This window comes from Caretta caretta, chromosome 2, assembly GCF_965140235.1.
Source record: "Caretta caretta isolate rCarCar2 chromosome 2, rCarCar1.hap1, whole genome shotgun sequence".
Lineage (NCBI taxonomy): Eukaryota > Metazoa > Chordata > Testudines > Cheloniidae > Caretta > Caretta caretta.
The window spans coordinates 225,742,931-225,759,104 of NC_134207.1; the positions used below are offsets into that span (position 1 = coordinate 225,742,931).

Genomic DNA, 16,174 nt, shown 5'->3' on the forward strand with positions numbered 1-16,174 from the left:
AATGTCACATTAAATGTACCTCTCGAAAGTTTAAGTTGTACCTAGGTAGACTTAATATTAAAATAAAATACACGTGAAGAAAGGGATCTTGGGCAACAAAGGATGATACCAGGAAGGTATGGAGGCAGAATGTATATTCATAGTAATGACAGAAAATGATATGCATAAACAGAGGAATTATATGTAAGACAAGGGGAGATAATGCTTCCATTATACAAAACAACAGTTAGGTCTCATATGAAATACTGGGGATTATACTGGTCACCAAGTTTAACAAAGATTTCCACGTCTTAGAAAAAGTCCAGAGGATGTCCCACAAGACACACATGGTATCTGAATAGAAATTATTCCCTCTGGGGAATGGCTTAAGAAAATGGATATGCTTGGTTTAGAAAAATACATGCTTGAAAGGTTTGTAAATAGTGGTATTGTACAAATATATAAAGGGGCCACACAGCAAAGAGGGAATTCACTTAGTTTCATTATAGGATCATAGTACAATCTGTGGACATAAATTATAATAAGGAGGAAAATTAGATGAGATATCAGGAAGAGCTTTTTCACTGAAAGGCTTCTTAGAATACACAGCCCGGGCTTCTCTGATTTTACCTTCCAAATGGCAGTGGATGGTCTAGAAGGGCAAATATTTCTCTTCATCTCAGTTATTCTTGCTCCTAACCTGCCTGCCCATTCAATAAATAATATTTAAAATTTCTTTAAAATGGAGTATTACACACATGCCCCCACCCTACGAGAAACTGGGTCACTTTCTTCAGAATAGTTCTAGTTTATTGGAGACAAACTACACACTATGGAAAAAGAGCTGCCATTACATACAAATTTATCTGATAGGATCTATAAATGGCAGGCACCTATCAATTTCAGGATCATGCTGGTGAGGTCTGCTCTCTTCCTTTTCCTATCAGACGTGGCTTTCCGGTGGCAAGCAGAAGCAGAGTTTGATGTCCTATCATGGCCTTCACTGCACTTGAAGGATTTTCATATTGTTTTATTACAAAGTGGGTTTAAAAAAATAAAGCACAATAAATACAAAAAGTGTAAATAATTAATATTATAGCAAAAATTGACCAAAGATAGGCACTTAAGAGTTAAGGCTGTTAATGTGATTGCACTTGTAACCTTAGATGTTAATTGTTCTTTCACAACAAGACTGATGCTCCATATTTGGTTTATCTTCATTCTGAATATTTTGATTCCAAGCCCCAGGGTAGGGGGCATGTCTGGGTAGAAAGAGGCCTGGCAGGGGCATTCCTGTGCCCTACTTAATACTTGGCTTTTGGAATGATTGCTGGAGACCTATGGTAGCTGCCAAAAAATCAGGGCAGTCTCCAGGCAGCTATAATCTGCAGCAGGAGATCAGCCTGGCTTTGAGTTGGTTGAGAATTTAGGGCCTAATGCCACCTTCGCCAAATATATTTTAGGTAGCATGTAATGGAAATATACAGAACTTATGGTACATTAGAAGCTGAACATGAAATATAAGAACAAGGAAGATCAATCTTTAAAAGGTATATGTAACATATAATTGGCAATTTTTTTTAAAGAGATTCTCAACAGTATCTATATTGCATGTGTATAACATTACAGGGAAGGATTTTAGAAACAGGCATTCTCAAAATTTTTTTTTTAACTGGCTCTCAGGCAGGTTGTGCCGCATACATGGCACTCAAAGAGTTAATTACACAGCTGAGTGTCGGTTTCATTTACTGCTGAGAGGAGAATGTTGTAATTTTTTGGATTTATGAATTGCTTAGGTCAGTCAGCATCTTGTGCACAACAGACTCTGTCTAGATCTATTCCTTACCTGCTGGGCAGAGACAATTCCCTTCACACTTGGAACCCTGAAGCCCTTTAAGCTGCTTGCTCTGTAACCTTGGCAGCTGGGCCTCACACAATTCTTCATCTTTTCCAACTGGGCCTCACTAAATAAAAACTATGGTCCCTTGTTAGCCAACAACTGAGCGTGAAATCACGACATTGCAATCCCCTACTCCACGAGTCAATCAATTTTTTTTCATTACAGATTTGTATGCTAGGGTCAACAAGAAGAAAAAAACGTATGGAACAAAACGCACATAACAGAACAACAAGGGGGAAAAAATAAACCCTATGCTCCATGCTGGGTAGGATATACTACACTGAACTGTTTACAACAGGTCCTAAATCATCACTGAGAGTACAGTGTTTAGCATCCTATCCTAAAGTTTGACTATTACTTTAAAAAGAACAGATTTTAACATTAAGTTGTCGGTAATTGTAAGTGACAGGGTAAGTGACAGGGTGTAAACTGCTAAATTTCCTGGATAATATTTGTATTGTATCAGTAGTTGAGATTAATTAATTAGTTACGAGAAGGATTAGATAAGGGTTTGATGGCTAAAATGACAGAATTTTAGCTTAAGAGTCTGCTCCACAACTACAACCAGAGCAGGAAACTTGTTTACAATATAGTAGTCCCCTGGCCGAGTTAAAGCAAGGTTCTAATTTTGTATTGTGTGGTACATAGTATCTTAGCTGCTTTCCTGAATCATGTTAAAGCCTTAGCCCAAGCCTTAGATTTGAATAAGCCCCCAAACCTCATATCTTAACATGCCTGAACCGTAGACTTATGTAAGGCTTTGTCATAGTTCAATAACACAGTGATGGCCCCATCTACATTGTAGATTGGAACTGGGTTTTTACTAGGCATGCTTTAACACAATATGTTTGTAATGGTAGTACAGACAGGGGGCAAAGGTCATAATGTGAGACCCACTGATACATGCTCAATATCTCCATCTTAATTTCTAACAAAATTCACAAACCCACCGCACATCCTCTGTGCAGCAAGACACCAGATACGCATTACTGGGACAACAGAAAACCCAGTAGGTTTTCCAAAATCTGGACTCCACAATTACGGCAAATTTCAACACTTAAAATAATTTCTGCAAAATCTAAAATTGTTAAAATTAGCCATGTTCTATTGTGAAGAGAGCCTTCTCCATGTGAACGTTCATAAAGCTCTGTTGCCTGATAACCTGTCCTTGCAGAAAATTGTTTTCAGCCAAACAATAGCAGTGTGAAATGTGAACCTAACTCAGTGATATGTTACCTTTAAAGTCCAACTGGGGAACACTTAAATGCTGGCAAACTTTTGGTGGTAAATAAATAATAAGTAATATTAAGCAACAGCAATTTATGACCCATAAGACAGCCTTTATCAGAGGCAGAACTACCACTTATATCCATGGGGATTTAGGGCAGTACTGCATACGGTCCACGGACCCAGCTGCTCAATTCAAGTCATTTTCAAAAAGCTCTGGGCCAAATTAATAAACCCTCATGAAGCCAAGTGGGATTTAGAACAGGGATGAATTTGAATCCACATCTTCAGGCTCTTTCTTCCTCTGTTATAAAATCCACTTTTTTCTTCAAAGAAGGATGTTGCTGTCTTATTGCTGAGGCTGGAAGATGCCCGTTCATCCTTGGAATTTTACCATTTTATTTCCCGTATCTCCTTGTGTAGCAGTCACAACTGACAATGGGGCACGTCTCTGTTTTTATTTATTTATTTTAACTACCCCTACAAGCCAGCAAGGTAGTGCTGTGGAGTCAAAAGGCCAACACTTAACCTCTAGTGATTTGCAGAAGCCTTTGTATTACCTAGAACTTGATTCTTCTCTTACACACACTACTTTTAAACTGGCATAACTCCACTGACCTCAGTGGAATTATTCCTGATTAGACTCATGTAAGCATGAAGAGAATCAGAATCCTTATCTCTCACAGAAATGGAAGTTGAATCTAGGCTGAAGATTGCTAAGGTCTCCCACTGTGCTACATTAAAAAGAGACAGGTTTCAGAGTAACAACCGTGTTAGTCTGTATTCAGTATCACAGTGACTTAATTCAGTTTTATAGCATTTTACTAAAAATTTGAGATTCTCAAACTGCAAAGGTACAAAAGAAGTCAACAAAAAGTAGGAAAGTTCCTTTCAATTTTCAGCAAATATCAACGTTTTTCCGCTACAAGTTTCCATTTGTTTACCAGAGGTCCAGGTCTAGGCTGAAAAAGAGACCAGCTCATCTCCAACTCCTGGCTATTGTTCACAGCAAAGCAGAGGAGGAAAAATTTAAGTACTAATACATCTTATTTATATAGGGCTATCTGCCAATGGTACCCAAAGCACTCCACTGAAAGCAGCACAGAAAAATACCATTCCAGGTTAAAATGACTAAAAATCCTACCAGATTAAAAATAGACCAAATAAATCAGAATGCAGTTGGAAAACAGATTCAGGAGGTGCTAATGGTGACTCCATAGTTGTGGCGGAGTTAGTGAAATAAAGAGGTCCCTATATACTCTTTTAAAGAAGGCAAACCTCTGGCATGTGTCAAGCCCCACAGTATGGTATTCCCAAGACATGAGGCAGCAGACTCAGATTCAGTACGAGCTATACCTCTTATGCTCTTGCAAGTTTTTGAGATCAATAGCTCCATGTCTATTAACCTCAAAGGGCAAAAGGATATACAGTAAAGAAAGCCTAAAATTCAGAAACTTGCTTAGAATCCAGGACTTTAAGACTTTTAAAATAATTGACAAATTTTTGAAGTCTATCCATGTGACAACAAGCTGTCAATAGCACATATAGAGCAGCAGATAGGCAAAATGCCTGCTGCCCACTCTGGCAATAAGTGTAATGTTGCACTGCATACTAGCTTCAGACAATAGATCACCCTTTTGGAAAGCCCATTACAGAGTGCCCAGAATTAATCTGATTTGGGTTTTTTCCCCACCAACATTTTATATATACAGAATATTTTCAACTCTCATCTGGGGTTTATTTTTGTATTAATTACCTCAAATTATGAAATTTCCTAAAAGTTCAAGAAAGGAGAAATAAAAGATTTTATGTGGTCCTTCTCCCCCTAGCCAAGTCAAAAAGAAATGCTCCATCAAACTGCTTCACCTTTCATCTAATCCAAAGAAAGAAGAAAAAATAACTCAAAGAAAAATATAGTTCTCACTTGGAAGTTTATTTTGTTCAAAACAATACATGTTATGATTTTGTACATAGGGATAGGTGTTTCGCTCTCTGTAAATTTGTAGGCATTATGGTTTAGAAGATGATTTCCAGTGTACAACACTAGAATTCACCCACCAACTGCTCTTAAGAACTCAAGTGGCTCCTAAGATTTCTTGCTGAAGTCTTCCTCGTGATGAATTGGCATATGAGCTTCTATGTCTTTTTTATGTCCCAGTTGGATTGGGATGTGAATGTGTTTCCTTCATGCTAAGGCTGAGAGACAGAACTAAGATGATTGGTGAAAGGGTCTCCAAGTACTGAAGGTATTTAATTGACTTACTTGATTAGTGCTTTGAAGTTTGATTCTTCACTCAGATTGTCCCATTTCTTGGGGATGATGAAAAAGATTGAGTACATCCCAAAGGAACACCACAAGAGACAACAGGCTTAATGACTCCTGTCTCAGGTTGATGTTTGGACAGTGGAATGTCTTCAGATTTCTGGGAATCTCTTGGTCTTGAGAACTGATGGAACCATCTTGACACATTCCAGGCAAGCTCTAGAACATAGCTGCTGGATATTATTTCAAACACCCATTTGTCTGAAAGGTTGAAATTTGTACTCAGGTTTATCAGGCCGTTATGGAATGGCCTTTTGTTTCAAGATGTCCTCTGACTACTCTGGTCTCTTTGGAAAGCTAGATTGTGGCTTCCCCCAAAACTCTTCCTTTCTTTCTCATTGAATTGCTTATCACTACGGAAGCTGGCTATGAGATTAAGACATCCAGGTTTGGTGGTTGAAGTCACAGATGCCTGCATGATATCACAGAACTAGCGAATTACCTAAGTGAGTATACCATAAGGGAATGACATCATCATCAGAAGGGGACCTTACTTGTCTTTGCAGGCAGTAATCTTTCTAAATGCCTTGCAAACCAGCAACAATGAATCTGGAAAATCATACTGGGGATGAAAAGGCCCAACTGTTTCTTCTTGTTTGTGTTACGACTGACAAAAGTGTTCCCCTCCGAGGAAATTATGGAGTCATTTGTGTCATCTGCCATTATTGAGTCCACACTGGAGAAAGTGATGTATGGGTTCCTTTGCTCTTTTTCTATTATGATATTTGATTGATCCCATTTCATTTTTAAATCTCCAAAAGAAATACTATGGGTAATTTCTCCTCTTGCTGAGTTTGAAAACCAAGTGCCCTGATTACAAGCTTTGACAGTCTTAAGCATATCTGAGGCTCTCTTCTTGGGTTTGAAGGGCTATTTTGCCTAGTCTTACTGGCTGGCTTTGCTCTATCAACGTTAAATTCACACAGATTCAGAACTCCAGGTTGTGAGGGATCATAGCTGTAATAATAACACCATTAGAATCCATGGGGTATAACTTTTACTAACCTTGACCCATATCATGTGCCTGAAGCCAGGAACTTAGTAGCACTCCTGCGTATACCACTTCTATTCAATACTTGTCCATCCCTACCTTTGTTACTGACTAATAGTCTCCATTGGAGGGATTTAGTTAACTCTGGAAATATTTGCTTGTTAGAGACAGAGTCACTCACTCTGCTGATCATAGAGTTCAAGTCCAATACAGCTGAAGTAGCACTCTGGGACATTATTGTCATCCGCAGGTGCAAGGACTTTGCCTGCTTGCCTGTGACAGCATTCCCAAGGAAAGAGAGACCTGGCTTTTCCATCATCCCTGTGGTTGGGGCCCTCCTCTGCTCACCACAGCCAGTGTTCCCCTAGATGAGAGTGATGGGACCTTGATTGTCATTGTCCACATGGGCGGGGACACTGCCTGCTTTGTTTGTTCCTCTGTGCAATAGTATAAAGCTCTAGCAGCTATCATTTGTTTGCATAGGTGGGAACCCCACCTGCTTGCCCCTAATGGTGTTCCTCCTTTAGCTTCGTCCTTTTGGCTTCCCATTGTCTTCAGATTCACATGTGGCGGACAGAGCTCACTGGAAAAGGTTGTGTAACAATGTTGGAGTTCATTAAATAACAAACAGGGAATGAGAAAGGAACAAAACTTTACTAAAACAAACTGGAGAATGTCTTTGGTGAACTGCCGCACACAGCCATGCTATGTTCCCAGCCCCTGACTCCAAAGCACATCTCCAAATTCCTGCACTCACAACATAGTCCCTTACAAGGGAGCATCTCCAAATCACAGTCTTTCATAAACATCTCTCTACAGGTTGGTTTCAGGAAGAGCAGAGATGATATTTTGCCTTTGGTCAGGTATGCTTAGCTTTTGACTCCCTTATGAGTGGCTACCCAACAGGGGAAGTAGAGGATTCAGCACTGTGGTAGCAAAGCCAATTAAATTAAGCCTCCAAAAGGCCCCAAAGTGCGTCTCTACCAAGAAAAGAGTTAAATATAGACAAATTCCTGTTTTGTGAGATCTTTCATTTTAACTGACTCCAATACTTCTGAAAGTACAGACCAGCAGAGGAAGGATATTCTGTGCAGGGAAACAAGAGTGGATACAGTTTATGAGAGACCTGGAAAACTGATATGTTGAGGCTGGCATCATGGGGTAAATAGAGAAAATGGGGGAACAGCATGTTTCAGATATGAGGTACTTTATGCAACATATTAAGTTAGCTTCACTTGCTCAACACTGTAAACTCAGCTTTACCCTTTGAACTCACAGTAATGCACTACTGAACTCTTATTCAAATACTACATAAAATAACTGGCATATAAATTGTCTTTTTTTATCTGAATATTGGTAATTTGATAAACTAACACTTGCTCTGCCCAGAGCTTGCTCGACATCAGGTAAGTGGGAATTAAAACACAGAAAGTGCAAATGAAAACAGTGTCGCCTTCTCACTTTCTACTACTTACCACTGTAAGAAAAAAACACGTAGAGCTAGATATCTTTACCACATTATGAAATATGTAGATTATAACAAAATAAGTTTCTTGGGAGGGGGCGGGGAAAACTACCTCACTGGATTGAGGACTCAAATGCAACGCTGTCCTACAATGAAAAAAATGCTTTTTGTCTGCTTATTTCTGTTGAAGTTTTCAAAATAATTACAGCTAAAGGAAGTTCAATAGGTTTTTGTTAGTTTTGTCAGTATATGAAAATGTTTCCAGTCATCACAATAATGTGAAATTACATTAAAAGTAAACCTTCATGGGACTCTCCAATAGAGTATTAACATCTTTCCCACCAGAGCATTATGGTTTTAATATACTTTCTCTTTTTAAAATTTCGTATGCTTGAGGTAGCTAGAATGTCTCCTTACATGACACAGCAATTCAGTAATTGCTCAAGACCCATGCCTGTAAATGACTATGTAACTGGAACATCTGAATGTCACAGAATCTGTGTGAAAGAATCCCATGACTTATCTGAACAAGGTGGCTGATTCCATGTGTACAAATATGGCAGTCTGCCAAGCTGGAAACAGGGACTGAGAGATTGTAAACTCTTTGTGGCAGGGATTGTCGTTTAATAAGCAACCGTACAGTACATAATGGGACCTAACCTGCTTCGGCCACTATCACAATACGAATGTTAAATAAATAATAATTATAATACAAAGGTTGGGTCTGTACATTATATCGAACACTTTCTAAAGAAAGCAAAACTAATGACAACTCAAAATTAAAAAAAAACGTGGTAAAGCTGAAGATTTTACATCATATGACAAATACCTTAAACGAAACCTTAGAACAGCTTTAAATAATAGAATGACTTACCAGGTATCCCTAGAATTGAAGATGAAGAACTTCACAAGAAGATTAAATAATTAGGGTGACTTATATACAGCAAATACAATGACTGATGGCTAGGAAGACTGGAACAATTACTAGGTAGGAAGGGAAATCCCATCAGATTTAGCTGAAGTGGATTGATTTGTAGCTGACATTATAAAGATGACTACTTACAGGAATGTAAGAATTATGGCTGAAGGCAAGTTAACACTTTCAAGTTTACACAGACAAGTAAGATATTTTTGCTATGGCTCTGTAAATTATACATAGGTCAGCTGTTATGGACATGAAATTTAGGTGTTTAAGAATTAAATGGAGAATACTGCTCCTGTAAAGCTATACATGCATGCCAAATCAAGGAGAAGCAAGAAGAATAGTTATACTTTGTTTACACAACCATTTGAATCAAACAAACATGAAACAGTCCCATCAGTTGAAAATCTTTTGAACTGGTGAAAGGATTTATTACTTTAAACCTGAATTAATATGTGAGAGGCAAAAATGTAGATGGTCAAGTATGTCCATTTGTATCTTAGGGAGATACTATTCACTTAAGTGAAGAAATGCAGCAACTTAAAAAAATGCATAATAAATACAAAAAATGTTTCACTAAAATTACTCATGTTCTTAACTTTAGGCACATTCATAAGAATCTTTTGGAATTGAGATCTATATAGGAATCATGTGCAGAGTTTTGAGTGCAGTATAGCCTATCATCTAAAACCCCAAAGAGTTTAACTCATTAACTTGCAACAATCTTCTCTTCACTTTTAAAGAGAGTATTTTCAAATCTTTGCATCCACTCAAATTAGATTATGAGCTTTTGAGGAAGCAGTTCTTTCAGTATCTCCAGATAGAAACTCCATTAAATTTCCTGGATGCTTGATATTTCACAATTATCTGATTCAAGATTGTAATCACCATTTAAAAATAAATTACGCAATAAAAATAATTTTAACGTAACTGAATAGGTGAGGATTCTCATTCAAATAAGAAAGTCTCATATGAAAAGGGTTTAGGAAACTATGACAGAAGTTCCAGGAATGACTCATTGTTCTAAATGCTGGAAAATTTCTACTTGCAATGAAAACACAGAAATTTAGTAGAGTGCAACTCTCATACAAAAATACAATAAAGCCCTTCAAATAATTAATTAGTATTGATATTAATTTGTTAGAGTAATTAACTTCCAGTGCTTTGAAAGGCAAAATGCAATGGAAAGTTGATCAGATAAAATAATTGCTCTGTTAAATATGTTTTCTTTGTGCCAAATAAAAAGATACATAATAAAAGAGGAAAGCTCTATTTTGAAGAATCTGGCAGGGAGTTTTTGGTCTCAAATATGACCTGACTCAGCATTCTTAGAATGGTCTGTGGTTTCTGCTACTATGTTGGCAAGAAATTAAAATACAATAGACACCATTAAAATACACATGACCATATATGTGCTCTGGGTGCCACACAGCTATCTACCAGAGAATGCACAAGTTAACTAACAGACTCTACTCCCACCTCAGCAAGACTGAGCTGCATTAACCCACCTGTGGGAGGAAGCTTGCCAAAGCCATATTCCGAAAAGTCTAAATAAATGGCTCATGAGCAGGAGATCTCTACACAGGTCAGATGGGGAATGGCCGCCTTTCCTCCAGTGCACAGGACATCTGCACGGCTGTTCTGCAGATGCTACTACAGTCCATAGTCTATAGCAGTGGCTGAGTACTCCCTTACCCCACATACAGGGATTTATCCAGTGGATCTGCATAACTGTGGATTCACTGGCCATGTGTCAACCATTCTCCTCCACCCTGTCCCCTAAGCATCTCCCATGTTGCAGAGGAGAAAGCCACCACCTACCATTACTCTAAAGCTGGCACTTGTGAATAAACTCTGCACAGACTGTCTTCTCCTACATTTAAGACCTTCTCAACATGATTTGACCCACAGTCTTTAAACAACATTGTGCCTTGCTTTAGCCAATGCTCCAGCAATTTTAGTACTTTTCTTTCATAAACTAAATTCACCCTCAAAAAAACAAAACCTGGGAGGAAAGCCCAACAACAAACAAAGAAAAATGAAAGAAGCCCTCTTCTCTCAATTGTGTTGAAAATATTGATGCCAATTTTGAATATGATCATCATAACGTGGACGTAAGACATCACAAAGTCATATGGCTTCTGACCCATCCAAGAGGGAACAATGAATGTTTTCCAAATGAAAAAGGAGGAAACAAATAGGGAAGGATACGTTTCTAAGAAGCTATTACAAAAGGTAAAAAGACTGTCTGGCAAAAATTTAAAATTAGACATGAAAGACAGTGCCCCCTTTGAATTCACCAATTTTGGTGTAACAAGTTAATTTAATTGTATGAAATGAAAGTGAGAGACAGTTAGAATGTCGAATTTGGGTTTGCATTGTGAGCTGCATATTTTAAAAGTTGAAGCCCATTTCCACACCTTATAAAGTATGCACTAAGTATTCCAATGCCTTCCCAACTTAAAATGCAAATACCGATTGTATCTGTGATTAGCCAATTTGTCTGCTTGCACACTAGTGGGCTTTGAACATTTTATGCTTCTAATTTTCAACAATTGGAATATATTTTTCGTACTCAAAAATTCAAAATTTTATCATGATTGTGTCCTAAAGGTTTGTTTTAAAAGTTTGGGTGCACTAGTATTGCACTGATCCTAAAATCTGCATTCATTGTCAGACTCAGGTAGCTGTTGAGGATAGCAATACTTTACAAAGTTGGAGAGACACTGTGTTTCTAACCTTATGAGCTGGCATTGGTTCTTTCAACAATTTTGTCTTTAAAATGAATAACTAGCTGGTATACTAGTGTGATGAGTCATCAAACCAGTCCTACATCTCTCTTATAAATAGATGTGACTATTCCTTTATTAGTATTCTCATTCAACTGTAGATGGGAATAGGTTTTGCTATGTACTTACATTATACCCAACACTATTAGCTTAAAAGATTTCTTATAAATTTAAACAAAATCAGCAAGGTTTTTATATTTTGTCATAAAATATTATTACAAAGAACTTTTATTTTAAGTGTGTTTTATAACATCCAACCCATTGTTTTCAATATATACCAATGCTTGGAAAACATTAAAACACTGCATCAGAAAATGGATGCTATAGTGTTCTTTCTAAAGAAATTAAAAAGTAAATAAAAGAAAGTAATAAAAAGATAAAGCCTTCATAGAGAATTGCAGCAATTATATCACCACAACGACAATATAACCCAAAACTTTGCAAAGGCTTTGATTATTGAACCATGGCTGAAGTGAATAATTTGGCTTTCACTAAGAAAACAAGCACATTCATTCTCACCACAATGGAGAGAGGCAGTTTTAATTAAACCTTATCAAAAGATGAATAAAGAATAAACTCAATACCCATTCCACAGGACTCTATTTTCATCTGTTTAGTTTAAGCTTGCCATGTTCATGCAATAATTAACCACTGTCCAAGGATTGCTGGAGTTGTGTTAATGTTGGTAAAGATTTAATTAGTTCAATTATCTGGAGAGTATTGAAGGCTCAGAACAGCACTAATTTCTTCAGGCTTTATATGTACCTCAGATCAAAATATATTAAACTGAAATATAAGTGAACAAAGGAAACCTACTATTTCACTTCTGTTATTGAAAGAGAGTGTATATTTAACAATCTTAGTGCCCTAGCTTTAAAATGGATCTTTAGAAGAACAACATGTTGACAGTGGCTTCTCTCTCTCTCTTTTTGTTTTAAAGAGCAACTTTACTAAAATCAGTTGGTAAATATCTTAGCACAGAATTAGAGTTTACATTTTAAAGAGGAAAATCTATGATTTTTTAAACTTCAATCTAGGAAAAAATGTGGTTCCTTTTACATTTTTTTCCCATTGCCCACATATTTTCTCTCTTTCATGGAAAGTGAGGCATTTAAAAAAGCATTGAAAGCACAGTGACACAGACAACTGTTTCAATCTGTCAGACAGCATGGACAGACAGTCGGGATCATTTCAGAAAATAGAATGGCCCCCCAGCGGTCTGACCTTCCTGGTGGGAAAGAGAACACAGTGCTGTGCTTGACAAGCTCAGCAACAAAGAAGTATATTTAGTTCCCCCAAATTCTGACACGCTTCTCACAGGAAAAAATGCAAAAGGGAATGAGGGGGAGTTTACTACTTCTAGCAAAGCACGATTTATAATTTGAGATTTCACATGTCCCTCAAAACAAAAAGAAATGAATGAGAAGTAGAAAACATCCACATCAATGAACATACTGGTCATAAATGTGGGATTTTATCTCTTCTATTTTTACAAACTATGCATCTTAACATGAGAGCTAATTTTGGGGCATATGCACCCTTGATCTGTGCATGAAGCTCCCAATGATGTAAAACGGAATAGTGCCCATTAAACTGCACGGCCCTTTTTATCACTGAAAGACCATACTATTATTATTATTATTAAAAATATTTCCACTGGATGATTAAATAAACCTTCTCTGAAGACTAATACATTTCTATATGTTATATTTATTATTACTGCATTTCTTTATTTCCCCAACATTGTATTGAGCATTGTGTGTGTGTGTATATATATATATATATATATATTATATATTTTTAACAACCACAGTTATATACAAGATCTCCCGCATATGAAAAATTCACGTTTGTTTCCTTGACTGGGTAAGAATGCAGTGGAGGATGTTTTCATTTCCAACTAAGCAATGAAAAATTATGAGTGAAAAATAGGGAAAAAAAACCCACTTGATACTTAAATTGAGAAATGCACTTCAGACTGGTTGGCTTCAAGTTCATCTATAGGTTTTTATACATTGTCAACAAATATTTTATGGATTGAGTTATTCTGTATTTTCTGGCTGTGAATGTTCTATGGGAAATAACCAAAGTTGTACTTTAGATACCTAATTTGCACTAGTTACATTGATAAGAAAAATGTGAGCACCTACAGGCATCTATTAGCTACGTTCACCCAAGCTGATGCATGTGGGTATAAACTGCTCCAGTTTGTGCCAGCTGATCCCCCTGAATCACCCTAGAGGAGCAGGTGGTTTTGCCAGTGTTTGCCCTCACCTTCTGGGTTTCTGCAGGAAGGAGGAGATAGAAATACTAAATTACATTCAGGTTTACTGAGGAGTAACTGGCAGAGACTGCTCAGGAAATAACTTTATGCAGAGCATACATATCCTGGCCTCCAATGTGTGGTCACTGGCCTGCACCACCCTTTTTTTAGGGTTGCTCTGTCACTCCATGGATAGGAAATCTTCTGGTGCTGTACACTCCATCCCTGTTAGACTTGCTAACACTATAGCGTGTATAACAGCATAGACATAGGAGTGAGCTGGGCTAATTTCTAAATATTTATTGGCTATAGAAATGTTATGTGCCAGGGTCAAATTCTATCCTTGAATAAGCACAAAACAGCTCCTATTCAAACTAAAGCAGTTGCAACACATATTTGAGAGCAGAATTTGTCCATAAACATATTTTATATCACATTAAAAAGTTTCAATCTTTTTTCTCCTTAGTCATAACAATAATAATTGAATCACTTGAGACAGTTGCACAACAAACACACACAAAAATACTCATACAGAACAACTGTATATTCTGTTCTACAATGGAAACTGCTGTTAGAGGATGCTCCTACCCTTGGTCCTTGGGATTAGATTAAGCACTCTTTACTTCTACATTATAGAAAATTCCAGGTGTATTTTAAAGACATTTTGATTTGGCTTTTATCATCTTAACATCTTCATCTGTCTATCATAGTGGAACATACTATGTTGCTTTATAATGGCCATTTGAAACTTAATTGCACAGAAATTTGGCTAACTAAAGATGCTCACTGATTTCGTATCTGAATACAGTACAAACTGCATCATACCCTGTAAAGTATTTCTGAACTAGCATAGTCTACATTAGGTAATATTTTTTATTACAAAAAATATAATACTGGATAAAAATGTTTCTTTCTAGGCTATAGCCATAGTCTTATAACAAAATCCAGTATATTTTCAGATTCTGTCCTTATTGTATTGCCTCTTCTGTAGCTCGGCACTAAGCCCCTTCCTGACATTGTGCAATTTCTATAGTTGTTTATATCTAAATTTTAAAATGTAATTTTGAGATGGCAGGAAATTGCATATCATAATAATAATTAACCATATTAGCAGGAAGGGAGGGAGAACACTGACTCACTTAACTTGGAGGCCTTTCTGTTTCTCTTGCTATCTCAAATTTTTTCAAGTATAGTTCTATCTTGTTTTCTAGCCTGAAAACATTTTGTGGTACATGAGTTTGGTTGAAGAAAATGAGGGAATTTTGCACATAATAAAAGGAACTTTGGGGTATTTTGTGCACATAATAAAAGGAACTTGTTCAGTTTTGCAGAGCAAGTCATTTTTACCACACAAATTCCCTGCTTTTGTGCTAGTAAAGGGGAATACTTTGAGCCCTTTCAGTTTAGAAGATCTTCAACAGACAATAGTGTGTAAACAATCCACAAGTACATAACTTTACTAGAACAACCTCAAAGCTGAGACTGAAGCTTTTAGAAAGGCCCCTTCATCAGATTTCCTTCTACTCTTCACCCTGAACAAAGCCTTGGCTGACAATACAGAAATCTCCTCCTTTCTTCGGATTAAACCCCCTTTGCAGAAAAAGTATGCAAATGCTGTACGTGGTTCCCTTTTCTGAGGCTACTCTAAACCAGCTATCTTTTCACTGTCTATTTTACTCAGGCAGACCATCCTACTGGCTGACAGGGATTCAGCCTTCCAATTCAATATCTTTCACAACACTGACAGTTGGATCCTGGGGCCTGCCATGGACTCTAAAAGGAGCTCATTTAGTCATAATTAACTATTCCCTGCATATTTCCTAAGGTATGGTAATTGTGCTAAAAGCCAACAAGTGAAGCATTCATTCAGGTTTTCTTTTAAACTTTTTTTTTCCACAGCAGTTTTCTTTTTTTCTTTTCTTTTTTTTTTTTTTTGTCTCCTCCTTGGTAACATTCAGAGTAAAGAGAAGGAATGAAGGTGGAGATAGGGAGCTGCAGTAAAACTGTGATCTAGACAGTTCAAAAGGCAAAGATTGCCATACGATACTGGACTCCATGGCAGGACTAAGCTGTTCAATTAGATAAACAAAGAAAAATGATACGAGTAGAATGAAGCTAGCGTGATTAATACAGAATAGCCAGACCAAAGTATTTGGAGAACAGGGGAGTAATGAATACACATTTCCAATTCCTTCGATATGATGATAATTGGATTTCTGTTTTCATAAACATCTCCCCTTTGTCAGTTTATACATACTTGCCCAACCTACAATCTTCCAAAGTAATGCAGATTCAGAGTATTTTAAATCTGCATA

The 16,174-nt window shown here is 37.1% G+C and overlaps 1 protein-coding gene across 5 annotated transcripts in view; it reads right to left on the bottom strand.

Moving 5' to 3' along the window:
- Positions 1 to 16,174, bottom strand: part of CDK14 (cyclin dependent kinase 14) — a 503,511-nt gene that overhangs the window by 44,151 nt on the left and 443,186 nt on the right. The gene's annotated exons all lie outside the window — the stretch shown is intronic.